This window comes from Rhinoderma darwinii (genome assembly GCF_050947455.1).
Source record: "Rhinoderma darwinii isolate aRhiDar2 chromosome 5 unlocalized genomic scaffold, aRhiDar2.hap1 SUPER_5_unloc_19, whole genome shotgun sequence".
In the NCBI taxonomy this organism is placed as follows: domain Eukaryota; kingdom Metazoa; phylum Chordata; class Amphibia; order Anura; family Rhinodermatidae; genus Rhinoderma; species Rhinoderma darwinii.
In genome coordinates this window covers 166,476-191,742 of record NW_027461775.1, presented here as the reverse complement: position 1 = coordinate 191,742, position 25,267 = coordinate 166,476, and the positions used below count along the sequence as shown (strand labels likewise).

Genomic DNA, 25,267 nt, shown 5'->3' with positions numbered 1-25,267 from the left:
GTCTTTTTTTTGCACAGCTAGTTGCCTCCAGGAGGCCACAAGAGGGAGACAAGGGACTGCAAAATGGAAAATAGGCATCCACCAACTTTACAGACAACTTCTCCTTGCTCCTACAACCTCCATCCTTGCACAGTTTGTTATTCTTCTAGGTAACATAGTAACAAATCCAAATTGCTGCTCTCTTTGTAGGCAAGCAAGGCTTTGTTGCAACTGCAATTCTTACTTCTTCTTGAAATGTAGGGACGACAGTACATTCCATCACATCCATCTAGTGTACACAGGTAGGTCCATTGTGGCAGGCAGGCGAGCGGGCGGGCTGCTTTATTGGCTGTTTGCTGTTCCCCTACTCCACTCCACTATTTGACTGTTGTGCTGCATCAATCAATCAATCAATCAATCAATCAATCAATCAATCAATCAATCAATCAATCAGTGGCTGGCTCAGGTGCAGCTCTTTAACTTACCTAAAAGGGAGGGCGGAGAGAAGACAAGGAAGGTGAATGAGGTGTTCCAATGTGAAATGCCGGAAACACAGAAACACAGACGACACACAACAAGAGGTGGCAATCTATTCATTAATTGCATTTAATCAATGAGCTCATTATCACTCATGCATTGTCCAACAGGTGTTGAAATAATGGGATTAAAAGGGGAGATCCCTTCAGAAAGACAGAAACAATAGCAAAGACAAAAAACACTTTTGGAATCTGCTTTTAGTCAACACATAAGGAAAGGGTGCACCGGTCCTGGAAATACTGCAATACCAGGTCAATGCGTGGAGTGGACAGAGCAAGCTCTATTTCCATCTCCCTGTTCTAAAAATCCATTTAATATATGGTCCCCAGATAGGGGACGTATCAGATATTAAACTGATAAGAACAGATACTACACTTGATCTTAGCCAAAAGGCCGAGAAGCGATAACCCGAACGGGCCGCGCGTTGCCCGAGCCTGCCCGATACTGCTGTTCAGCCCTTGCAGCGATTCAGCCTACTTCTAGGCAATTCCATGGGGCCCTGCAGGCTCACACACTCACAGCTACACGGGAGGTGAATAAAGGCCGGAGAGGAAGCCAGACAGGATTTGCTTCTTTTGCTTGCACCACAATGCAGTGCTGAAAGAGGAGGAATCTACATAAAAACGCCTTCCTGGCAACGCCCAAATGCCCTGCTGCCATGCAGATAAACACTGGCAGCGGCAGCAAGTGCATGCCCACAGCCACCCCTTGTTCCTTCACACCTTGTATCAGCTGTAATCCAGTCCAGTGCTGCCTGCTGAGCAGCACTGACCAACACTGCCTGGGCCCAGGCTTTTATCTCTGAGGCCCCATTATGATGTCAGAAAGCTGGCTCTGGAATCCTGAGGGCTCCACTATGACACGTGCAAAGTTCCGTCTGAACTTTATATAAGACGGTGAGGCTCAGTCAGTCACTCAGTGTTGCCTGAGAGGGCATCACTGCAACAGCCGGCCGCCAGGCTGTCTTTTTTTTGCACAGCTAGTTGCCTCCAGGAGGCCACAAGAGGGAGACAAGGGACTGCAAAATGGAAAATAGGCATCCACCAACTTTACAGACAACTTCTCCTTGCTCCTACAACCTCCATCCTTGCACAGTTTGTTATTCTTCTAGGTAACATAGTAACAAATCCAAATTGCTGCTCTCTTTGTAGGCAAGCAAGGCTTTGTTGCAACTGCAATTCTTACTTCTTCTTGAAATGTAGGGACGACAGTACATTCCATCACATCCATCTAGTGTACACAGGTAGGTCCATTGTGGCGGGCAGGCGAGCGGGCGGGCTGCTTTATTGGCTGTTTGCTGTTCCCCTACTCCACTCCACTATTTGACTGTTGTGCTGCATCAATCAATCAATCAATCAATCAATCAATCAATCAATCAATCAATCAGTGGCTGGCTCAGGTGCAGCTCTTTAACTTACCTAAAAGGGAGGGCGGAGAGAAGACAAGGAAGGTGAATGAGGTGTTCCAATGTGAAATGCCGGAAACACAGAAACACAGACGACACACAACAAGAGGTGGCAATCTATTCATTAATTGCATTTAATCAATGAGCTCATTATCACTCATGCATTGTCCAACAGGTGTTGAAATAATGGGATTAAAAGGGGAGATCCCTTCAGAAAGACAGAAACAATAGCAAAGACAAAAAACACTTTTGGAATCTGCTTTTAGTCAACACATAAGGAAAGGGTGCACCGGTCCTGGAAATACTGCAATACCAGGTCAATGCGTGGAGTGGACAGAGCAAGCTCTATTTCCATCTCCCTGTTCTAAAAATCCATTTAATATATGGTCCCCAGATAGGGGACGTATCAGATATTAAACTGATAAGAACAGATACTACACTTGATCTTAGCCAAAAGGCCGAGAAGCGATAACCCGAACGGGCCGCGCGTTGCCCGAGCCTGCCCGATACTGCTGTTCAGCCCTTGCAGCGATTCAGCCTACTTCTAGGCAATTCCATGGGGCCCTGCAGGCTCACACACTCACAGCTACACGGGAGGTGAATAAAGGCCGGAGAGGAAGCCAGACAGGATTTGCTTCTTTTGCTTGCACCACAATGCAGTGCTGAAAGAGGAGGAATCTACATAAAAACGCCTTCCTGGCAACGCCCAAATGCCCTGCTGCCATGCAGATAAACACTGGCAGCGGCAGCAAGTGCATGCCCACAGCCACCCCTTGTTCCTTCACACCTTGTATCAGCTGTAATCCAGTCCAGTCCAGTGCTGCCTGCTGAGCAGCACTGACCAACACTGCCTGGGCCCAGGCTTTTATCTCTGAGGCCCCATTATGATGTCAGAAAGCTGGCTCTGGAATCGTGAGGGCTCCACTATGACACGTGCAAAGTTCCGTCTGAACTTTATATAAGACGGTGAGGCTCAGTCAGTCACTCAGTGTTGCCTGAGAGGGCAACACTGCAACAGCCGGCCGCCAGGCTGTCTTTTTTTTGCACAGCTAGTTGCCTCCAGGAGGCCACAAGAGGGAGACAAGGGACTGCAAAATGGAAAATAGGCATCCACCAACTTTACAGACAACTTCTCCTTGCTCCTACAACCTCAATCCTTGCACAGTTTGTTATTCTTCTAGGTAACATAGTAACAAATCCAAATTGCTGCTCTCTTTGTAGGCAAGCAAGGCTTTGTTGCAACTGCAATTCTTACTTCTTCTTGAAATGTAGGGACGACAGTACATTCCATCACATCCATCTAGTGTACACAGGTAGGTCCATTGTGGCGGGCAGGCGAGCGGGCGGGCTGCTTTATTGGCTGTTTGCTGTTCCCCTACTCCACTCCACTATTTGACTGTTGTGCTGCATCAATCAATCAATCAATCAATCAATCAATCAATCAATCAATCAGTGGCTGGCTCAGGTGCAGCTCTTTAACTTACCTAAAAGGGAGGGCGGAGAGAAGACAAGGAAGGTGAATGAGGTGTTCCAATGTGAAATGCCGGAAACACAGAAACACAGACGACACACAACAAGAGGTGGCAATCTATTCATTAATTGCATTTAATCAATGAGCTCATTATCACTCATGCATTGTCCAACAGGTGTTGAAATAATGGGATTAAAAGGGGAGATCCCTTCAGAAAGACAGAAACAATAGCAAAGACAAAAAACACTTTTGGAATCTGCTTTTAGTCAACACATAAGGAAAGGGTGCACCGGTCCTGGAAATACTGCAATACCAGGTCAATGCGTGGAGTGGACAGAGCAAGCTCTATTTCCATCTCCCTGTTCTAAAAATCCATTTAATATATGGTCCCCAGATAGGGGACGTATCAGATATTAAACTGATAAGAACAGATACTACACTTGATCTTAGCCAAAAGGCCGAGAAGCGATAACCCGAACGGGCCGCGCGTTGCCCGAGCCTGCCCGATACTGCTGTTCAGCCCTTGCAGCGATTCAGCCTACTTCTAGGCAATTCCATGGGGCCCTGCAGGCTCACACACTCACAGCTACACGGGAGGTGAATAAAGGCCGGAGAGGAAGCCAGACAGGATTTGCTTCTTTTGCTTGCACCACAATGCAGTGCTGAAAGAGGAGGAATCTACATAAAAACGCCTTCCTGGCAACGCCCAAATGCCCTGCTGCCATGCAGATAAACACTGGCAGCGGCAGCAAGTGCATGCCCACAGCCACCCCTTGTTCCTTCACACCTTGTATCAGCTGTAATCCAGTCCAGTCCAGTGCTGCCTGCTGAGCAGCACTGACCAACACTGCCTGGGCCCAGGCTTTTATCTCTGAGGCCCCATTATGATGTCAGAAAGCTGGCTCTGGAATCCTGAGGGCTCCACTATGACACGTGCAAAGTTCCGTCTGAACTTTATATAAGACGGTGAGGCTCAGTCAGTCACTCAGTGTTGCCTGAGAGGGCAACACTGCAACAGCCGGCCGCCAGGCTGTCTTTTTTTTGCACAGCTAGTTGCCTCCAGGAGGCCACAAGAGGGAGACAAGGGACTGCAAAATGGAAAATAGGCATCCACCAACTTTACAGACAACTTCTCCTTGCTCCTACAACCTCCATCCTTGCACAGTTTGTTATTCTTCTAGGTAACATAGTAACAAATCCAAATTGCTGCTCTCTTTGTAGGCAAGCAAGGCTTTGTTGCAACTGCAATTCTTACTTCTTCTTGAAATGTAGGGACGACAGTACATTCCATCACATCCATCTAGTGTACACAGGTAGGTCCATTGTGGCGGGCAGGCGAGCGGGCGGGCTGCTTTATTGGCTGTTTGCTGTTCCCCTACTCCACTCCACTATTTGACTGTTGTGCTGCATCAATCAATCAATCAATCAATCAATCAATCAATCAATCAATCAGTGGCTGGCTCAGGTGCAGCTCTTTAACTTACCTAAAAGGGAGGGCGGAGAGAAGACAAGGAAGGTGAATGAGGTGTTCCAATGTGAAATGCCGGAAACACAGAAACACAGACGACACACAACAAGAGGTGGCAATCTATTCATTAATTGCATTTAATCAATGAGCTCATTATCACTCATGCATTGTCCAACAGGTGTTGAAATAATGGGATTAAAAGGGGAGATCCCTTCAGAAAGACAGAAACAATAGCAAAGACAAAAAACACTTTTGGAATCTGCTTTTAGTCAACACATAAGGAAAGGGTGCACCGGTCCTGGAAATACTGCAATACCAGGTCAATGCGTGGAGTGGACAGAGCAAGCTCTATTTCCATCTCCCTGTTCTAAAAATCCATTTAATATATGGTCCCCAGATAGGGGACGTATCAGATATTAAACTGATAAGAACAGATACTACACTTGATCTTAGCCAAAAGGCCGAGAAGCGATAACCCGAACGGGCCGCGCGTTGCCCGAGCCTGCCCGATACTGCTGTTCAGCCCTTGCAGCGATTCAGCCTACTTCTAGGCAATTCCATGGGGCCCTGCAGGCTCACACACTCACAGCTACACGGGAGGTGAATAAAGGCCGGAGAGGAAGCCAGACAGGATTTGCTTCTTTTGCTTGCACCACAATGCAGTGCTGAAAGAGGAGGAATCTACATAAAAACGCCTTCCTGGCAACGCCCAAATGCCCTGCTGCCATGCAGATAAACACTGGCAGCGGCAGCAAGTGCATGCCCACAGCCACCCCTTGTTCCTTCACACCTTGTATCAGCTGTAATCCAGTCCAGTCCAGTGCTGCCTGCTGAGCAGCACTGACCAACACTGCCTGGGCCCAGGCTTTTATCTCTGAGGCCCCATTATGATGTCAGAAAGCTGGCTCTGGAATCCTGAGGGCTCCACTATGACACGTGCAAAGTTCCGTCTGAACTTTATATAAGACGGTGAGGCTCAGTCAGTCACTCAGTGTTGCCTGAGAGGGCAACACTGCAACAGCCGGCCGCCAGGCTGTCTTTTTTTTGCACAGCTAGTTGCCTCCAGGAGGCCACAAGAGGGAGACAAGGGACTGCAAAATGGAAAATAGGCATCCACCAACTTTACAGACAACTTCTCCTTGCTCCTACAACCTCCATCCTTGCACAGTTTGTTATTCTTCTAGGTAACATAGTAACAAATCCAAATTGCTGCTCTCTTTGTAGGCAAGCAAGGCTTTGTTGCAACTGCAATTCTTACTTCTTCTTGAAATGTAGGGACGACAGTACATTCCATCACATCCATCTAGTGTACACAGGTAGGTCCATTGTGGCGGGCAGGCGAGCGGGCGGGCTGCTTTATTGGCTGTTTGCTGTTCCCCTACTCCACTCCACTATTTGACTGTTGTGCTGCATCAATCAATCAATCAATCAATCAATCAATCAATCAATCAATCAATCAATCAGTGGCTGGCTCAGGTGCAGCTCTTTAACTTACCTAAAAGGGAGGGCGGAGAGAAGACAAGGAAGGTGAATGAGGTGTTCCAATGTGAAATGCCGGAAACACAGAAACACAGACGACACACAACAAGAGGTGGCAATCTATTCATTAATTGCATTTAATCAATGAGCTCATTATCACTCATGCATTGTCCAACAGGTGTTGAAATAATGGGATTAAAAGGGGAGATCCCTTCAGAAAGACAGAAACAATAGCAAAGACAAAAAACACTTTTGGAATCTGCTTTTAGTCAACACATAAGGAAAGGGTGCACCGGTCCTGGAAATACTGCAATACCAGGTCAATGCGTGGAGTGGACAGAGCAAGCTCTATTTCCATCTCCCTGTTCTAAAAATCCATTTAATATATGGTCCCCAGATAGGGGACGTATCAGATATTAAACTGATAAGAACAGATACTACACTTGATCTTAGCCAAAAGGCCGAGAAGCGATAACCCGAACGGGCCGCGCGTTGCCCGAGCCTGCCCGATACTGCTGTTCAGCCCTTGCAGCGATTCAGCCTACTTCTAGGCAATTCCATGGGGCCCTGCAGGCTCACACACTCACAGCTACACGGGAGGTGAATAAAGGCCGGAGAGGAAGCCAGACAGGATTTGCTTCTTTTGCTTGCACCACAATGCAGTGCTGAAAGAGGAGGAATCTACATAAAAACGCCTTCCTGGCAACGCCCAAATGCCCTGCTGCCATGCAGATAAACACTGGCAGCGGCAGCATGTGCATGCCCACAGCCACCCCTTGTTCCTTCACACCTTGTATCAGCTGTAATCCAGTCCAGTCCAGTGCTGCCTGCTGAGCAGCACTGACCAACACTGCCTGGGCCCAGGCTTTTATCTCTGAGGCCCCATTATGATGTCAGAAAGCTGGCTCTGGAATCCTGAGGGCTCCACTATGACACGTGCAAAGTACCGTCTGAACTTTATATAAGACGGTGAGGCTCAGTCAGTCACTCAGTGTTGCCTGAGAGGGCAACACTGCAACAGCCGGCCGCCAGGCTGTCTTTTTTTTGCACAGCTAGTTGCCTCCAGGAGGCCACAAGAGGGAGACAAGGGACTGCAAAATGGAAAATAGGCATCCACCAACTTTACAGACAACTTCTCCTTGCTCCTACAACCTCCATCCTTGCACAGTTTGTTATTCTTCTAGGTAACATAGTAACAAATCCAAATTGCTGCTCTCTTTGTAGGCAAGCAAGGCTTTGTTGCAACTGCAATTCTTACTTCTTCTTGAAATGTAGGGACGACAGTACATTCCATCACATCCATCTAGTGTACACAGGTAGGTCCATTGTGGCGGGCAGGCGAGCGGGCGGGCTGCTTTATTGGCTGTTTGCTGTTCCCCTACTCCACTCCACTATTTGACTGTTGTGCTGCATCAATCAATCAATCAATCAATCAATCAATCAATCAATCAATCAGTGGCTGGCTCAGGTGCAGCTCTTTAACTTACCTAAAAGGGAGGGCGGAGAGAAGACAAGGAAGGTGAATGAGGTGTTCCAATGTGAAATGCCGGAAACACAGAAACACAGACGACACACAACAAGAGGTGGCAATCTATTCATTAATTGCATTTAATCAATGAGCTCATTATCACTCATGCATTGTCCAACAGGTGTTGAAATAATGGGATTAAAAGGGGAGATCCCTTCAGAAAGACAGAAACAATAGCAAAGACAAAAAACACTTTTGGAATCTGCTTTTAGTCAACACATAAGGAAAGGGTGCACCGGTCCTGGAAATACTGCAATACCAGGTCAATGCGTGGAGTGGACAGAGCAAGCTCTATTTCCATCTCCCTGTTCTAAAAATCCATTTAATATATGGTCCCCAGATAGGGGACGTATCAGATATTAAACTGATAAGAACAGATACTACACTTGATCTTAGCCAAAAGGCCGAGAAGCGATAACCCGAACGGGCCGCGCGTTGCCCGAGCCTGCCCGATACTGCTGTTCAGCCCTTGCAGCGATTCAGCCTACTTCTAGGCAATTCCATGGGGCCCTGCAGGCTCACACACTCACAGCTACACGGGAGGTGAATAAAGGCCGGAGAGGAAGCCAGACAGGATTTGTTTCTTTTGCTTGCACCACAATGCAGTGCTGAAAGAGGAGGAATCTACATAAAAACGCCTTCCTGGCAACGCCCAAATGCCCTGCTGCCATGCAGATAAACACTGGCAGCGGCAGCAAGTGCATGCCCACAGCCACCCCTTGTTCCTTCACACCTTGTATCAGCTGTAATCCAGTCCAGTCCAGTGCTGCCTGCTGAGCAGCACTGACCAACACTGCCTGGGCCCAGGCTTTTATCTCTGAGGCCCCATTATGATGTCAGAAAGCTGGCTCTGGAATCCTGAGGGCTCCACTATGACACGTGCAAAGTTCCGTCTGAACTTTATATAAGACGGTGAGGCTCAGTCAGTCACTCAGTGTTGCCTGAGAGGGCAACACTGCAACAGCCGGCCGCCAGGCTGTCTTTTTTTTGCACAGCTAGTTGCCTCCAGGAGGCCACAAGAGGGAGACAAGGGACTGCAAAATGGAAAATAGGCATCCACCAACTTTACAGACAACTTCTCCTTGCTCCTACAACCTCCATCCTTGCACAGTTTGTTATTCTTCTAGGTAACATAGTAACAAATCCAAATTGCTGCTCTCTTTGTAGGCAAGCAAGGCTTTGTTGCAACTGCAATTCTTACTTCTTCTTGAAATGTAGGGACGACAGTACATTCCATCACATCCATCTAGTGTACACAGGTAGGTCCATTGTGGCGGGCAGGCGAGCGGGCGGGCTGCTTTATTGGCTGTTTGCTGTTCCCCTACTCCACTCCACTATTTGACTGTTGTGCTGCATCAATCAATCAATCAATCAATCAATCAATCAATCAATCAATCAATCAATCAGTGGCTGGCTCAGGTGCAGCTCTTTAACTTACCTAAAAGGGAGGGCGGAGAGAAGACAAGGAAGGTGAATGAGGTGTTCCAATGTGAAATGCCGGAAACACAGAAACACAGACGACACACAACAAGAGGTGGCAATCTATTCATTAATTGCATTTAATCAATGAGCTCATTATCACTCATGCATTGTCCAACAGGTGTTGAAATAATGGGATTAAAAGGGGAGATCCCTTCAGAAAGACAGAAACAATAGCAAAGACAAAAAACACTTTTGGAATCTGCTTTTAGTCAACACATAAGGAAAGGGTGCACCGGTCCTGGAAATACTGCAATACCAGGTCAATGCGTGGAGTGGACAGAGCAAGCTCTATTTCCATCTCCCTGTTCTAAAAATCCATTTAATATATGGTCCCCAGATAGGGGACGTATCAGATATTAAACTGATAAGAACAGATACTACACTTGATCTTAGCCAAAAGGCCGAGAAGCGATAACCCGAACGGGCCGCGCGTTGCCCGAGCCTGCCCGATACTGCTGTTCAGCCCTTGCAGCGATTCAGCCTACTTCTAGGCAATTCCATGGGGCCCTGCAGGCTCACACACTCACAGCTACACGGGAGGTGAATAAAGGCCGGAGAGGAAGCCAGACAGGATTTGCTTCTTTTGCTTGCACCACAATGCAGTGCTGAAAGAGGAGGAATCTACATAAAAACGCCTTCCTGGCAACGCCCAAATGCCCTGCTGCCATGCAGATAAACACTGGCAGCGGCAGCAAGTGCATGCCCACAGCCACCCCTTGTTCCTTCACACCTTGTATCAGCTGTAATCCAGTCCAGTCCAGTGCTGCCTGCTGAGCAGCACTGACCAACACTGCCTGGGCCCAGGCTTTTATCTCTGAGGCCCCATTATGATGTCAGAAAGCTGGCTCTGGAATCCTGAGGGCTCCACTATGACACGTGCAAAGTACCGTCTGAACTTTATATAAGACGGTGAGGCTCAGTCAGTCACTCAGTGTTGCCTGAGAGGGCAACACTGCAACAGCCGGCCGCCAGGCTGTCTTTTTTTTGCACAGCTAGTTGCCTCCAGGAGGCCACAAGAGGGAGACAAGGGACTGCAAAATGGAAAATAGGCATCCACCAACTTTACAGACAACTTCTCCTTGCTCCTACAACCTCCATCCTTGCACAGTTTGTTATTCTTCTAGGTAACATAGTAACAAATCCAAATTGCTGCTCTCTTTGTAGGCAAGCAAGGCTTTGTTGCAACTGCAATTCTTACTTCTTCTTGAAATGTAGGGACGACAGTACATTCCATCACATCCATCTAGTGTACACAGGTAGGTCCATTGTGGCGGGCAGGCGAGCGGGCGGGCTGCTTTATTGGCTGTTTGCTGTTCCCCTACTCCACTCCACTATTTGACTGTTGTGCTGCATCAATCAATCAATCAATCAATCAATCAATCAATCAATCAATCAATCAATCAATCAATCAGTGGCTGGCTCAGGTGCAGCTCTTTAACTTACCTAAAAGGGAGGGCGGAGAGAAGACAAGGAAGGTGAATGAGGTGTTCCAATGTGAAATGCCGGAAACACAGAAACACAGACGACACACAACAAGAGGTGGCAATCTATTCATTAATTGCATTTAATCAATGAGCTCATTATCACTCATGCATTGTCCAACAGGTGTTGAAATAATGGGATTAAAAGGGGAGATCCCTTCAGAAAGACAGAAACAATAGCAAAGACAAAAAACACTTTTGGAATCTGCTTTTAGTCAACACATAAGGAAAGGGTGCACCGGTCCTGGAAATACTGCAATACCAGGTCAATGCGTGGAGTGGACAGAGCAAGCTCTATTTCCATCTCCCTGTTCTAAAAATCCATTTAATATATGGTCCCCAGATAGGGGACGTATCAGATATTAAACTGATAAGAACAGATACTACACTTGATCTTAGCCAAAAGGCCGAGAAGCGATAACCCGAACGGGCCGCGCGTTGCCCGAGCCTGCCCGATACTGCTGTTCAGCCCTTGCAGCGATTCAGCCTACTTCTAGGCAATTCCATGGGGTCCTGCAGGCTCACACACTCACAGCTACACGGGAGGTGAATAAAGGCCGGAGAGGAAGCCAGACAGGATTTGTTTCTTTTGCTTGCACCACAATGCAGTGCTGAAAGAGGAGGAATCTACATAAAAACGCCTTCCTGGCAACGCCCAAATGCCCTGCTGCCATGCAGATAAACACTGGCAGCGGCAGCAAGTGCATGCCCACAGCCACCCCTTGTTCCTTCACACCTTGTATCAGCTGTAATCCAGTCCAGTCCAGTGCTGCCTGCTGAGCAGCACTGACCAACACTGCCTGGGCCCAGGCTTTTATCTCTGAGGCCCCATTATGATGTCAGAAAGCTGGCTCTGGAATCCTGAGGGCTCCACTATGACACGTGCAAAGTTCCGTCTGAACTTTATATAAGACGGTGAGGCTCAGTCAGTCACTCAGTGTTGCCTGAGAGGGCAACACTGCAACAGCCGGCCGCCAGGCTGTCTTTTTTTTGCACAGCTAGTTGCCTCCAGGAGGCCACAAGAGGGAGACAAGGGACTGCAAAATGGAAAATAGGCATCCACCAACTTTACAGACAACTTCTCCTTGCTCCTACAACCTCCATCCTTGCACAGTTTGTTATTCTTCTAGGTAACATAGTAACAAATCCAAATTGCTGCTCTCTTTGTAGGCAAGCAAGGCTTTGTTGCAACTGCAATTCTTACTTCTTCTTGAAATGTAGGGACGACAGTACATTCCATCACATCCATCTAGTGTACACAGGTAGGTCCATTGTGGCGGGCAGGCGAGCGGGCGGGCTGCTTTATTGGCTGTTTGCTGTTCCCCTACTCCACTCCACTATTTGACTGTTGTGCTGCATCAATCAATCAATCAATCAATCAATCAATCAATCAATCAATCAATCAATCAGTGGCTGGCTCAGGTGCAGCTCTTTAACTTACCTAAAAGGGAGGGCGGAGAGAAGACAAGGAAGGTGAATGAGGTGTTCCAATGTGAAATGCCGGAAACACAGAAACACAGACGACACACAACAAGAGGTGGCAATCTATTCATTAATTGCATTTAATCAATGAGCTCATTATCACTCATGCATTGTCCAACAGGTGTTGAAATAATGGGATTAAAAGGGGAGATCCCTTCAGAAAGACAGAAACAATAGCAAAGACAAAAAACACTTTTGGAATCTGCTTTTAGTCAACACATAAGGAAAGGGTGCACCGGTCCTGGAAATACTGCAATACCAGGTCAATGCGTGGAGTGGACAGAGCAAGCTCTATTTCCATCTCCCTGTTCTAAAAATCCATTTAATATATGGTCCCCAGATAGGGGACGTATCAGATATTAAACTGATAAGAACAGATACTACACTTGATCTTAGCCAAAAGGCCGAGAAGCGATAACCCGAACGGGCCGCGCGTTGCCCGAGCCTGCCCGATACTGCTGTTCAGCCCTTGCAGCGATTCAGCCTACTTCTAGGCAATTCCATGGGGCCCTGCAGGCTCACACACTCACAGCTACACGGGAGGTGAATAAAGGCCGGAGAGGAAGCCAGACAGGATTTGTTTCTTTTGCTTGCACCACAATGCAGTGCTGAAAGAGGAGGAATCTACATAAAAACGCCTTCCTGGCAACGCCCAAATGCCCTGCTGCCATGCAGATAAACACTGGCAGCGGCAGCAAGTGCATGCCCACAGCCACCCCTTGTTCCTTCACACCTTGTATCAGCTGTAATCCAGTCCAGTCCAGTGCTGCCTGCTGAGCAGCACTGACCAACACTGCCTGGGCCCAGGCTTTTATCTCTGAGGCCCCATTATGATGTCAGAAAGCTGGCTCTGGAATCCTGAGGGCTCCACTATGACACGTGCAAAGTTCCGTCTGAACTTTATATAAGACGGTGAGGCTCAGTCAGTCACTCAGTGTTGCCTGAGAGGGCAACACTGCAACAGCCGGCCGCCAGGCTGTCTTTTTTTTGCACAGCTAGTTGCCTCCAGGAGGCCACAAGAGGGAGACAAGGGACTGCAAAATGGAAAATAGGCATCCACCAACTTTACAGACAACTTCTCCTTGCTCCTACAACCTCCATCCTTGCACAGTTTGTTATTCTTCTAGGTAACATAGTAACAAATCCAAATTGCTGCTCTCTTTGTAGGCAAGCAAGGCTTTGTTGCAACTGCAATTCTTACTTCTTCTTGAAATGTAGGGACGACAGTACATTCCATCACATCCATCTAGTGTACACAGGTAGGTCCATTGTGGCGGGCAGGCGAGCGGGCGGGCTGCTTTATTGGCTGTTTGCTGTTCCCCTACTCCACTCCACTATTTGACTGTTGTGCTGCATCAATCAATCAATCAATCAATCAATCAATCAATCAATCAATCAATCAATCAATCAGTGGCTGGCTCAGGTGCAGCTCTTTAACTTACCTAAAAGGGAGGGCGGAGAGAAGACAAGGAAGGTGAATGAGGTGTTCCAATGTGAAATGCCGGAAACACAGAAACACAGACGACACACAACAAGAGGTGGCAATCTATTCATTAATTGCATTTAATCAATGAGCTCATTATCACTCATGCATTTTCCAACAGGTGTTGAAATAATGGGATTAAAAGGGGAGATCCCTTCAGAAAGACAGAAACAATAGCAAAGACAAAAAACACTTTTGGAATCTGCTTTTAGTCAACACATAAGGAAAGGGTGCACCGGTCCTGGAAATACTGCAATACCAGGTCAATGCGTGGAGTGGACAGAGCAAGCTCTATTTCCATCTCCCTGTTCTAAAAATCCATTTAATATATGGTCCCCAGATAGGGGACGTATCAGATATTAAACTGATAAGAACAGATACTACACTTGATCTTAGCCAAAAGGCCGAGAAGCGATAACCCGAACGGGCCGCGCGTTGCCCGAGCCTGCCCGATACTGCTGTTCAGCCCTTGCAGCGATTCAGCCTACTTCTAGGCAATTCCATGGGGCCCTGCAGGCTCACACACTCACAGCTACACGGGAGGTGAATAAAGGCCGGAGAGGAAGCCAGACAGGATTTGCTTCTTTTGCTTGCACCACAATGCAGTGCTGAAAGAGGAGGAATCTACATAAAAACGCCTTCCTGGCAACGCCCAAATGCCCTGCTGCCATGCAGATAAACACTGGCAGCGGCAGCAAGTGCATGCCCACAGCCACCCCTTGTTCCTTCACACCTTGTATCAGCTGTAATCCAGTCCAGTCCAGTGCTGCCTGCTGAGCAGCACTGACCAACACTGCCTGGGCCCAGGCTTTTATCTCTGAGGCCCCATTATGATGTCAGAAAGCTGGCTCTGGAATCCTGAGGGCTCCACTATGACACGTGCAAAGTTCCGTCTGAACTTTATATAAGACGGTGAGGCTCAGTCAGTCACTCAGTGTTGCCTGAGAGGGCAACACTGCAACAGCCGGCCGCCAGGCTGTCTTTTTTTTGCACAGCTAGTTGCCTCCAGGAAGCCACAAGAGGGAGACAAGGGACTGCAAAATGGAAAATAGGCATCCACCAACTTTACAGACAACTTCTCCTTGCTCCTACAACCTCCATCCTTGCACAGTTTGTTATTCTTCTAGGTAACATAGTAACAAATCCAAATTGCTGATCTCTTTGTAGGCAAGCAAGGCTTTGTTGCAACTGCAATTCTTACTTCTTCTTGAAATGTAGGGACGACAGTACATTCCATCACATCCATCTAGTGTACACAGGTAGGTCCATTGTGGCGGGCAGGCGAGCGGGCGGGCTGCTTTATTGGCTGTTTGCTGTTCCCCTACTCCACTCCACTATTTGACTGTTGTGCTGCATCAATCAATCAATCAATCAATCAATCAATCAATCAATCAATCAATCAATCAATCAATCAATCAGTGGCTGGCTCAGGTGCAGCTCTTTAACTTACCTAAAAGGGAGGGCGGAGAGAAGACAAGGAAGGTGAATGAGGTGTTCCAATGTGAAATGCCGGAAACACAGAAACACAGACGACACACAACAAGAGGTGGCAATCTATTCATTAATTGCATTTAATCAATGAGCTCATTATCACTCATGCATTGTCCAACAGGTGTTGAAATAATGGGATTAAAAGGGGAGATCCCTTCAGAAAGACAGAAACAATAGCAAAGACAAAAAACACTTTTGGAATCTGCTTTTAGTCAACACATAAGGAAAGGGTGCACCGGTCCTGGAAATACTGCAATACCAGGTCAATGCGTGGAGTGGACAGAGCAAGCTCTATTTCCATCTCCCTGTTCTAAAAATCCATTTAATATATGGTCCCCAGATAGGGGACGTATCAGATATTAAACTGATAAGAACAGATACTACACTTGATCTTAGCCAAAAGGCCGAGAAGCGATAACCCGAACGGGCCGCGCGTTGCCCGAGCCTGCCCGATACTGCTGTTCAGCCCTTGCAGCGATTCAGCCTACTTCTAGGCAATTCCATGGGGCCCTGCAGGCTCACACACTCACAGCTACACGGGAGGTGAATAAAGGCCGGAGAGGAAGCCAGACAGGATTTGCTTCTTTTGCTTGCACCACAATGCAGTGCTGAAAGAGGAGGAATCTACATAAAAACGCCTTCCTGGCAACGCCCAAATGCCCTGCTGCCATGCAGATAAACACTGGCAGCGGCAGCAAGTGCATGCCCACAGCCACCCCTTGTTCCTTCACACCTTGTATCAGCTGTAATCCAGTCCAGTCCAGTGCTGCCTGCTGAGCAGCACTGACCAACACTGCCTGGGCCCAGGCTTTTATCTCTGAGGCCCCATTATGATGTCAGAAAGCTGGCTCTGGAATCCTGAGGGCTCCACTATGACACGTGCAAAGTTCCGTCTGAACTTTATATAAGACGGTGAGGCTCAGTCAGTCACTCAGTGTTGCCTGAGAGGGCAACACTGCAACAGCCGGCCGCCAGGCTGTCTTTTTTTTGCACAGCTAGTTGCCTCCAGGAGGCCACAAGAGGGAGACAAGGGACTGCAAAATGGAAAATAGGCATCCACCAACTTTACAGACAACTTCTCCTTGCTCCTACAACCTCCATCCTTGCACAGTTTGTTATTCTTCTAGGTAACATAGTAACAAATCCAAATTGCTGCTCTCTTTGTAGGCAAGCAAGGCTTTGTTGCAACTGCAATTCTTACTTCTTCTTGAAATGTAGGGACGACAGTACATTCCATCACATCCATCTAGTGTACACAGGTAGGTCCATTGTGGCGGGCAGGCGAGCGGGCGGGCTGCTTTATTGGCTGTTTGCTGTTCCCCTACTCCACTCCACTATTTGACTGTTGTGCTGCATCAATCAATCAATCAATCAATCAATCAATCAATCAATCAATCAATCAATCAATCAATCAATCAATCAATCAGTGGCTGGCTCAGGTGCAGCTCTTTAACTTACCTAAAAGGGAGGGCGGAGAGAAGACAAGGAAGGTGAATGAGGTGTTCCAATGTGAAATGCCGGAAACACAGAAACACAGACGACACACAACAAGAGGTGGCAATCTATTCATTAATTGCATTTAATCAATGAGCTCATTATCACTCATGCATTGTCCAACAGGTGTTGAAATAATGGGATTAAAAGGGGAGATCCCTTCAGAAAGACAGAAACAATAGCAAAGACAAAAAACACTTTTGGAATCTGCTTTTAGTCAACACATAAGGAAAGGGTGCACCGGTCCTGGAAATACTGCAATACCAGGTCAATGCGTGGAGTGGACAGAGCAAGCTCTATTTCCATCTCCCTGTTCTAAAAATCCATTTAATATATGGTCCCCAGATAGGGGACGTATCAGATATTAAACTGATAAGAACAGATACTACACTTGATCTTAGCCAAAAGGCCGAGAAGCGATAACCCGAACGGGCCGCGCGTTGCCCGAGCCTGCCCGATACTGCTGTTCAGCCCTTGCAGCGATTCAGCCTACTTCTAGGCAATTCCATGGGGCCCTGCAGGCTCACACACTCACAGCTACACGGGAGGTGAATAAAGGCCGGAGAGGAAGCCAGACAGGATTTGCTTCTTTTGCTTGCACCACAATGCAGTGCTGAAAGAGGAGGAATCTACATAAAAACGCCTTCCTGGCAACGCCCAAATGCCCTGCTGCCATGCAGATAAACACTGGCAGCGGCAGCAAGTGCATGCCCACAGCCACCCCTTGTTCCTTCACACCTTGTATCAGCTGTAATCCAGTCCAGTCCAGTGCTGCCTGCTGAGCAGCACTGACCAACACTGCCTGGGCCCAGGCTTTTATCTCTGAGGCCCCATTATGATGTCAGAAAGCTGGCTCTGGAATCCTGAGGGCTCCACTATGACACGTGCAAAGTTCCGTCTGAACTTTATATAAGACGGTGAGGCTCAGTCAGTCACTCAGTGTTGCCTGAGAGGGCAACACTGCAACAGCCGGCCGCCAGGCTGTCTTTTTTTTGCACAGCTAGTTGCCTCCAGGAGGCCACAAGAGGGAGACAAGGGACTGCAAAATGGAAAATAGGCATCCACCAACTTTACAGACAACTTCTCCTTGCTCCTACAACCTCCATCCTTGCACAGTTTGTTATTCTTCTAGGTAACATAGTAACAAATCCAAATTGCTGCTCTCTTTGTAGGCAAGCAAGGCTTTGTTGCAACTGCAATTCTTACTTCTTCTTGAAATGTAGGGACGACAGTACATTCCATCACATCCATCTAGTGTACACAGGTAGGTCCATTGTGGCGGGCAGGCGAGCGGGCGGGCTGCTTTATTGGCTGTTTGCTGTTCCCCTACTCCACTCCACTATTTGACTGTTGTGCTGCATCAATCAATCAATCAATCAATCAATCAATCAATCAATCAATCAATCAATCAATCAATCAGTGGCTGGCTCAGGTGCAGCTCTTTAACTTACCTAAAAGGGAGGGCGGAGAGAAGACAAGGAAGGTGAATGAGGTGTTCCAATGTGAAATGCCGGAAACACAGAAACACAGACGACACACAACAAGAGGTGGCAATCTATTCATTAATTGCATTTAATCAATGAGCTCATTATCACTCATGCATTGTCCAACAGGTGTTGAAATAATGGGATTAAAAGGGGAGATCCCTTCAGAAAGACAGAAACAATAGCAAAGACAAAAAACACTTTTGGAATCTGCTTTTAGTCAACACATAAGGAAAGGGTGCACCGGTCCTGGAAATACTGCAATACCAGGTCAATGCGTGGAGTGGACAGAGCAAGCTCTATTTCCATCTCCCTGTTCTAAAAATCCATTTAATATATGGTCCCCAGATAGGGGACGTATCAGATATTAAACTGATAAGAACAGATACTACACTTGATCTTAGCCAAAAGGCCGAGAAGCGATAACCCGAACGGGCCGCGCGTTGCCCGAGCCTGCCCGATACTGCTGTTCAGCCCTTGCAGCGATTCAGCCTACTTCTAGGCAATTCCATGGGGCCCTGCAGGCTCACACACTCACAGCTACACGGGAGGTGAATAAAGGCCGGAGAGGAAGCCAGACAGGATTTGCTTCTTTTGCTTGCACCACAATGCAGTGCTGAAAGAGGAGGAATCTACATAAAAACGCCTTCCTGGCAACGCCCAAATGCCCTGCTGCCATGCAGATAAACACTGGCAGCGGCAGCAAGTGCATGCCCACAGCCACCCCTTGTTCCTTCACACCTTGTATCAGCTGTAATCCAGTCCAGTCCAGTGCTGCCTGCTGAGCAGCACTGACCAACACTGCCTGGGCCCAGGCTTTTATCTCTGAGGCCCCATTATGATGTCAGAAAGCTGGCTCTGGAATCCTGAGGGCTCCACTATGACACGTGCAAAGTTCCGTCTGAACTTTATATAAGACGGTGAGGCTCAGTCAGTCACTCAGTGTTGCCTGAGAGGGCAACACTGCAACAGCCGGCCGCCAGGCTGTCTTTTTTTTGCACAGCTAGTTGCCTCCAGGAGGCCACAAGAGGGAGACAAGGGACTGCAAAATGGAAAATAGGCATCCACCAACTTTACAGACAACTTCTCCTTGCTCCTACAACCTCCATCCTTGCACAGTTTGTTATTCTTCTAGGTAACATAGTAACAAATCCAAATTGCTGCTCTCTTTGTAGGCAAGCAAGGCTTTGTTGCAACTGCAATTCTTACTTCTTCTTGAAATGTAGGGACGACAGTACATTCCATCACATCCATCTAGTGTACACAGGTAGGTCCATTGTGGCGGGCAGGCGAGCGGGCGGGCTGCTTTATTGGCTGTTTGCTGTTCCCCTACTCCACTCCACTATTTGACTGTTGTGCTGCATCAATCAATCAATCAATCAATCAATCAATCAATCAATCAATCAATCAATCAGTGGCTGGCTCAGGTGCAGCTCTTTAACTTACCTAAAAGGGAGGGCGGAGAGAAGACAAGGAAGGTGAATGAGGTGTTCCAATGTGAAATGCCGGAAACACAGAAACACAGACGACACACAACAAGAGGTGGCAATCTATTCATTAATTGCATTTAATCAATGAGCTCATTATCACTCATGCATTGTCCAACAGGTGTTGAAATAATGGGATTAAAAGGGGAGATCCCTTCAGAAAGACAGAAACAATAGCAAAGACAAAAAACACTTTTGGAATCTGCTTTTAGTCAACACATAAGGAAAGGGTGCACCGGTCCTGGAAATACTGCAATACCAGGTCAATGCGTGGAGTGGACAGAGCAAGCTCTATTTCCATCTCCCTGTTCTAAAAATCCATTTAATATATGGTCCCCAGATAGGGGACGTATCAGATATTAAACTGATAAGAACAGATACTACACTTGATCTTAGCCAAAAGGCCGAGAAGCGATAACCCGAACGGGCCGCGCGTTGCCCGAGCCTGCCCGATACTGCTGTTCAGCCCTTGCAGCGATTCAGCCTACTTCTAGGCAATTCCATGGGGCCCTGCAGGCTCACACACTCACAGCTACACGGGAGGTGAATAAAGGCCGGAGAGGAAGCCAGACAGGATTTGCTTCTTTTGCTTGCACCACAATGCAGTGCTGAAAGAGGAGGAATCTACATAAAAACGCCTTCCTGGCAACGCCCAAATGCCCTGCTGCCATGCAGATAAACACTGGCAGCGGCAGCAAGTGCATGCCCACAGCCACCCCTTGTTCCTTCACACCTTGTATCAGCTGTAATCCAGTCCAGTCCAGTGCTGCCTGCTGAGCAGCACTGACCAACACTGCCTGGGCCCAGGCTTTTATCTCTGAGGCCCCATTATGATGTCAGAAAGCTGGCTCTGGAATCCTGAGGGCTCCACTATGACACGTGCAAAGTTCCGTCTGAACTTTATATAAGACGGTGAGGCTCAGTCAGTCACTCAGTGTTGCCTGAGAGGGCAACACTGCAACAGCCGGCCGCCAGGCTGTCTTTTTTTTGCACAGCTAGTTGCCTCCAGGAGGCCACAAGAGGGAGACAAGGGACTGCAAAATGGAAAATAGGCATCCACCAACTTTACAGACAACTTCTCCTTGCTCCTACAACCTCCATCCTTGCACAGTTTGTTATTCTTCTAGGTAACATAGTAACAAATCCAAATTGCTGCTCTCTTTGTAGGCAAGCAAGGCTTTGTTGCAACTGCAATTCTTACTTCTTCTTGAAATGTAGGGACGACAGTACATTCCATCACATCCATCTAGTGTACACAGGTAGGTCCATTGTGGCGGGCAGGCGAGCGGGCGGGCTGCTTTATTGGCTGTTTGCTGTTCCCCTACTCCACTCCACTATTTGACTGTTGTGCTGCATCAATCAATCAATCAATCAATCAATCAATCAATCAATCAATCAATCAATCAATCAGTGGCTGGCTCAGGTGCAGCTCTTTAACTTACCTAAAAGGGAGGGCGGAGAGAAGACAAGGAAGGTGAATGAGGTGTTCCAATGTGAAATGCCGGAAACACAGAAACACAGACGACACACAACAAGAGGTGGCAATCTATTCATTAATTGCATTTAATCAATGAGCTCATTATCACTCATGCATTGTCCAACAGGTGTTGAAATAATGGGATTAAAAGGGGAGATCCCTTCAGAAAGACAGAAACAATAGCAAAGACAAAAAACACTTTTGGAATCTGCTTTTAGTCAACACATAAGGAAAGGGTGCACCGGTCCTGGAAATACTGCAATACCAGGTCAATGCGTGGAGTGGACAGAGCAAGCTCTATTTCCATCTCCCTGTTCTAAAAATCCATTTAATATATGGTCCCCAGATAGGGGACGTATCAGATATTAAACTGATAAGAACAGATACTACACTTGATCTTAGCCAAAAGGCCGAGAAGCGATAACCCGAACGGGCCGCGCGTTGCCCGAGCCTGCCCGATACTGCTGTTCAGCCCTTGCAGCGATTCAGCCTACTTCTAGGCAATTCCATGGGGCCCTGCAGGCTCACACACTCACAGCTACACGGGAGGTGAATAAAGGCCGGAGAGGAAGCCAGACAGGATTTGCTTCTTTTGCTTGCACCACAATGCAGTGCTGAAAGAGGAGGAATCTACATAAAAACGCCTTCCTGGCAACGCCCAAATGCCCTGCTGCCATGCAGATAAACACTGGCAGCGGCAGCAAGTGCATGCCCACAGCCACCCCTTGTTCCTTCACACCTTGTATCAGCTGTAATCCAGTCCAGTCCAGTGCTGCCTGCTGAGCAGCACTGACCAACACTGCCTGGGCCCAGGCTTTTATCTCTGAGGCCCCATTATGATGTCAGAAAGCTGGCTCTGGAATCCTGAGGGCTCCACTATGACACGTGCAAAGTTCCGTCTGAACTTTATATAAGACGGTGAGGCTCAGTCAGTCACTCAGTGTTGCCTGAGAGGGCAACACTGCAACAGCCGGCCGCCAGGCTGTCTTTTTTTTGCACAGCTAGTTGCCTCCAGGAGGCCACAAGAGGGAGACAAGGGACTGCAAAATGGAAAATAGGCATCCACCAACTTTACAGACAACTTCTCCTTGCTCCTACAACCTCCATCCTTGCACAGTTTGTTATTCTTCTAGGTAACATAGTAACAAATCCAAATTGCTGCTCTCTTTGTAGGCAAGCAAGGCTTTGTTGCAACTGCAATTCTTACTTCTTCTTGAAATGTAGGGACGACAGTACATTCCATCACATCCATCTAGTGTACACAGGTAGGTCCATTGTGGCGGGCAGGCGAGCGGGCGGGCTGCTTTATTGGCTGTTTGCTGTTCCCCTACTCCACTCCACTATTTGACTGTTGTGCTGCATCAATCAATCAATCAATCAATCAATCAGTGGCTGGCTCAGGTGCAGCTCTTTAACTTACCTAAAAGGGAGGGCGGAGAGAAGACAAGGAAGGTGAATGAGGTGTTCCAATGTGAAATGCCGGAAACACAGAAACACAGACGACACACAACAAGAGGTGGCAATCTATTCATTAATTGCATTTAATCAATGAGCTCATTATCACTCATGCATTGTCCAACAGGTGTTGAAATAATGGGATTAAAAGGGGAGATCCCTTCAGAAAGACAGAAACAATAGCAAAGACAAAAAACACTTTTGGAATCTGCTTTTAGTCAACACATAAGGAAAGGGTGCACCGGTCCTGGAAATACTGCAATACCAGGTCAATGCGTGGAGTGGACAGAGCAAGCTCTATTTCCATCTCCCTGTTCTAAAAATCCATTTAATATATGGTCCCCAGATAGGGGACGTATCAGATATTAAACTGATAAGAACAGATACTACACTTGATCTTAGCCAAAAGGCCGAGAAGCGATAACCCGAACGGGCCGCGCGTTGCCCGAGCCTGCCCGATACTGCTGTTCAGCCCTTGCAGCGATTCAGCCTACTTCTAGGCAATTCCATGGGGCCCTGCAGGCTCACACACTCACAGCTACACGGGAGGTGAATAAAGGCCGGAGAGGAAGCCAGACAGGATTTGCTTCTTTTGCTTGCACCACAATGCAGTGCTGAAAGAGGAGGAATCTACATAAAAACGCCTTCCTGGCAACGCCCAAATGCCCTGCTGCCATGCAGATAAACACTGGCAGCGGCAGCAAGTGCATGCCCACAGCCACCCCTTGTTCCTTCACACCTTGTATCAGCTGTAATCCAGTCCAGTCCAGTGCTGCCTGCTGAGCAGCACTGACCAACACTGCCTGGGCCCAGGCTTTTATCTCTGAGGCCCCATTATGATGTCAGAAAGCTGGCTCTGGAATCCTGAGGGCTCCACTATGACACGTGCAAAGTTCCGTCTGAACTTTATATAAGACGGTGAGGCTCAGTCAGTCACTCAGTGTTGCCTGAGAGGGCAACACTGCAACAGCCGGCCGCCAGGCTGTCTTTTTTTTGCACAGCTAGTTGCCTCCAGGAGGCCACAAGAGGGAGACAAGGGACTGCAAAATGGAAAATAGGCATCCACCAACTTTACAGACAACTTCTCCTTGCTCCTACAACCTCCATCCTTGCACAGTTTGTTATTCTTCTAGGTAACATAGTAACAAATCCAAATTGCTGCTCTCTTTGTAGGCAAGCAAGGCTTTGTTGCAACTGCAATTCTTACTTCTTCTTGAAATGTAGGGACGACAGTACATTCCATCACATCCATCTAGTGTACACAGGTAGGTCCATTGTGGCGGGCAGGCGAGCGGGCGGGCTGCTTTATTGGCTGTTTGCTGTTCCCCTACTCCACTCCACTATTTGACTGTTGTGCTGCATCAATCAATCAATCAATCAATCAATCAATCAATCAATCAATCAATCAATCAATCAGTGGCTGGCTCAGGTGCAGCTCTTTAACTTACCTAAAAGGGAGGGCGGAGAGAAGACAAGGAAGGTGAATGAGGTGTTCCAATGTGAAATGCCGGAAACACAGAAACACAGACGACACACAACAAGAGGTGGCAATCTATTCATTAATTGCATTTAATCAATGAGCTCATTATCACTCATGCATTGTCCAACAGGTGTTGAAATAATGGGATTAAAAGGGGAGATCCCTTCAGAAAGACAGAAACAATAGCAAAGACAAAAAACACTTTTGGAATCTGCTTTTAGTCAACACATAAGGAAAGGGTGCACCGGTCCTGGAAATACTGCAATACCAGGTCAATGCGTGGAGTGGACAGAGCAAGCTCTATTTCCATCTCCCTGTTCTAAAAATCCATTTAATATATGGTCCCCAGATAGGGGACGTATCAGATATTAAACTGATAAGAACAGATACTACACTTGATCTTAGCCAAAAGGCCGAGAAGCGATAACCCGAACGGGCCGCGCGTTGCCCGAGCCTGCCCGATACTGCTGTTCAGCCCTTGCAGCGATTCAGCCTACTTCTAGGCAATTCCATGGGGCCCTGCAGGCTCACACACTCACAGCTACACGGGAGGTGAATAAAGGCCGGAGAGGAAGCCAGACAGGATTTGCTTCTTTTGCTTGCACCACAATGCAGTGCTGAAAGAGGAGGAATCTACATAAAAACGCCTTCCTGGCAACGCCCAAATGCCCTGCTGCCATGCAGATAAACACTGGCAGCGGCAGCAAGTGCATGCCCACAGCCACCCCTTGTTCCTTCACACCTTGTATCAGCTGTAATCCAGTCCAGTCCAGTGCTGCCTGCTGAGCAGCACTGACCAACACTGCCTGGGCCCAGGCTTTTATCTCTGAGGCCCCATTATGATGTCAGAAAGCTGGCTCTGGAATCCTGAGGGCTCCACTATGACACGTGCAAAGTTCCGTCTGAACTTTATATAAGACGGTGAGGCTCAGTCAGTCACTCAGTGTTGCCTGAGAGGGCAACACTGCAACAGCCGGCCGCCAGGCTGTCTTTTTTTTGCACAGCTAGTTGCCTCCAGGAGGCCACAAGAGGGAGACAAGGGACTGCAAAATGGAAAATAGGCATCCACCAACTTTACAGACAACTTCTCCTTGCTCCTACAAC

At 47.8% G+C, this 25,267-nt stretch overlaps 17 non-coding genes across 17 annotated transcripts; all 17 read right to left on the bottom strand.

Moving 5' to 3' along the window:
• Positions 1 to 730: 730 nt before the first annotated feature.
• On the bottom strand, positions 731 to 921 carry LOC142686812 (U2 spliceosomal RNA). The gene has a single exon (XR_012856117.1). It is a non-coding gene; the product is annotated as a U2 spliceosomal RNA (small nuclear RNA).
• A 1,279-nt stretch (positions 922 to 2,200) lies between these two features.
• On the bottom strand, positions 2,201 to 2,391 carry LOC142686811 (U2 spliceosomal RNA). Its single transcript, XR_012856116.1, has one exon. It is a non-coding gene; the product is annotated as a U2 spliceosomal RNA (small nuclear RNA).
• A 1,280-nt stretch (positions 2,392 to 3,671) lies between these two features.
• Positions 3,672 to 3,862, bottom strand: LOC142686810 (U2 spliceosomal RNA). The gene has a single exon (XR_012856115.1). It is a non-coding gene; the product is annotated as a U2 spliceosomal RNA (small nuclear RNA).
• A 1,280-nt stretch (positions 3,863 to 5,142) lies between these two features.
• On the bottom strand, positions 5,143 to 5,333 carry LOC142686809 (U2 spliceosomal RNA). Its single transcript, XR_012856114.1, has one exon. It is a non-coding gene; the product is annotated as a U2 spliceosomal RNA (small nuclear RNA).
• Positions 5,334 to 6,621: 1,288 nt separating this feature from the next.
• On the bottom strand, positions 6,622 to 6,812 carry LOC142686807 (U2 spliceosomal RNA). The gene has a single exon (XR_012856113.1). It is a non-coding gene; the product is annotated as a U2 spliceosomal RNA (small nuclear RNA).
• Positions 6,813 to 8,092: 1,280 nt separating this feature from the next.
• On the bottom strand, positions 8,093 to 8,283 carry LOC142686806 (U2 spliceosomal RNA). Its single transcript, XR_012856112.1, has one exon. It is a non-coding gene; the product is annotated as a U2 spliceosomal RNA (small nuclear RNA).
• Positions 8,284 to 9,571: 1,288 nt separating this feature from the next.
• Positions 9,572 to 9,762, bottom strand: LOC142686804 (U2 spliceosomal RNA). Its single transcript, XR_012856110.1, has one exon. It is a non-coding gene; the product is annotated as a U2 spliceosomal RNA (small nuclear RNA).
• A 1,296-nt stretch (positions 9,763 to 11,058) lies between these two features.
• On the bottom strand, positions 11,059 to 11,249 carry LOC142686803 (U2 spliceosomal RNA). The gene has a single exon (XR_012856109.1). It is a non-coding gene; the product is annotated as a U2 spliceosomal RNA (small nuclear RNA).
• Positions 11,250 to 12,537: 1,288 nt separating this feature from the next.
• On the bottom strand, positions 12,538 to 12,728 carry LOC142686802 (U2 spliceosomal RNA). The gene has a single exon (XR_012856108.1). It is a non-coding gene; the product is annotated as a U2 spliceosomal RNA (small nuclear RNA).
• A 1,292-nt stretch (positions 12,729 to 14,020) lies between these two features.
• LOC142686801 (U2 spliceosomal RNA) lies at positions 14,021 to 14,211 on the bottom strand. The gene has a single exon (XR_012856107.1). It is a non-coding gene; the product is annotated as a U2 spliceosomal RNA (small nuclear RNA).
• Positions 14,212 to 15,511: 1,300 nt separating this feature from the next.
• On the bottom strand, positions 15,512 to 15,702 carry LOC142686800 (U2 spliceosomal RNA). Its single transcript, XR_012856106.1, has one exon. It is a non-coding gene; the product is annotated as a U2 spliceosomal RNA (small nuclear RNA).
• A 1,308-nt stretch (positions 15,703 to 17,010) lies between these two features.
• LOC142686799 (U2 spliceosomal RNA) lies at positions 17,011 to 17,201 on the bottom strand. The gene has a single exon (XR_012856105.1). It is a non-coding gene; the product is annotated as a U2 spliceosomal RNA (small nuclear RNA).
• A 1,296-nt stretch (positions 17,202 to 18,497) lies between these two features.
• Positions 18,498 to 18,688, bottom strand: LOC142686798 (U2 spliceosomal RNA). Its single transcript, XR_012856104.1, has one exon. It is a non-coding gene; the product is annotated as a U2 spliceosomal RNA (small nuclear RNA).
• Positions 18,689 to 19,976: 1,288 nt separating this feature from the next.
• Positions 19,977 to 20,167, bottom strand: LOC142686796 (U2 spliceosomal RNA). The gene has a single exon (XR_012856103.1). It is a non-coding gene; the product is annotated as a U2 spliceosomal RNA (small nuclear RNA).
• A 1,292-nt stretch (positions 20,168 to 21,459) lies between these two features.
• Positions 21,460 to 21,650, bottom strand: LOC142686795 (U2 spliceosomal RNA). Its single transcript, XR_012856102.1, has one exon. It is a non-coding gene; the product is annotated as a U2 spliceosomal RNA (small nuclear RNA).
• A 1,264-nt stretch (positions 21,651 to 22,914) lies between these two features.
• Positions 22,915 to 23,105, bottom strand: LOC142686794 (U2 spliceosomal RNA). The gene has a single exon (XR_012856101.1). It is a non-coding gene; the product is annotated as a U2 spliceosomal RNA (small nuclear RNA).
• Positions 23,106 to 24,397: 1,292 nt separating this feature from the next.
• LOC142686792 (U2 spliceosomal RNA) lies at positions 24,398 to 24,588 on the bottom strand. Its single transcript, XR_012856099.1, has one exon. It is a non-coding gene; the product is annotated as a U2 spliceosomal RNA (small nuclear RNA).
• Between the last annotated feature and the right edge of the window lie 679 nt (positions 24,589 to 25,267).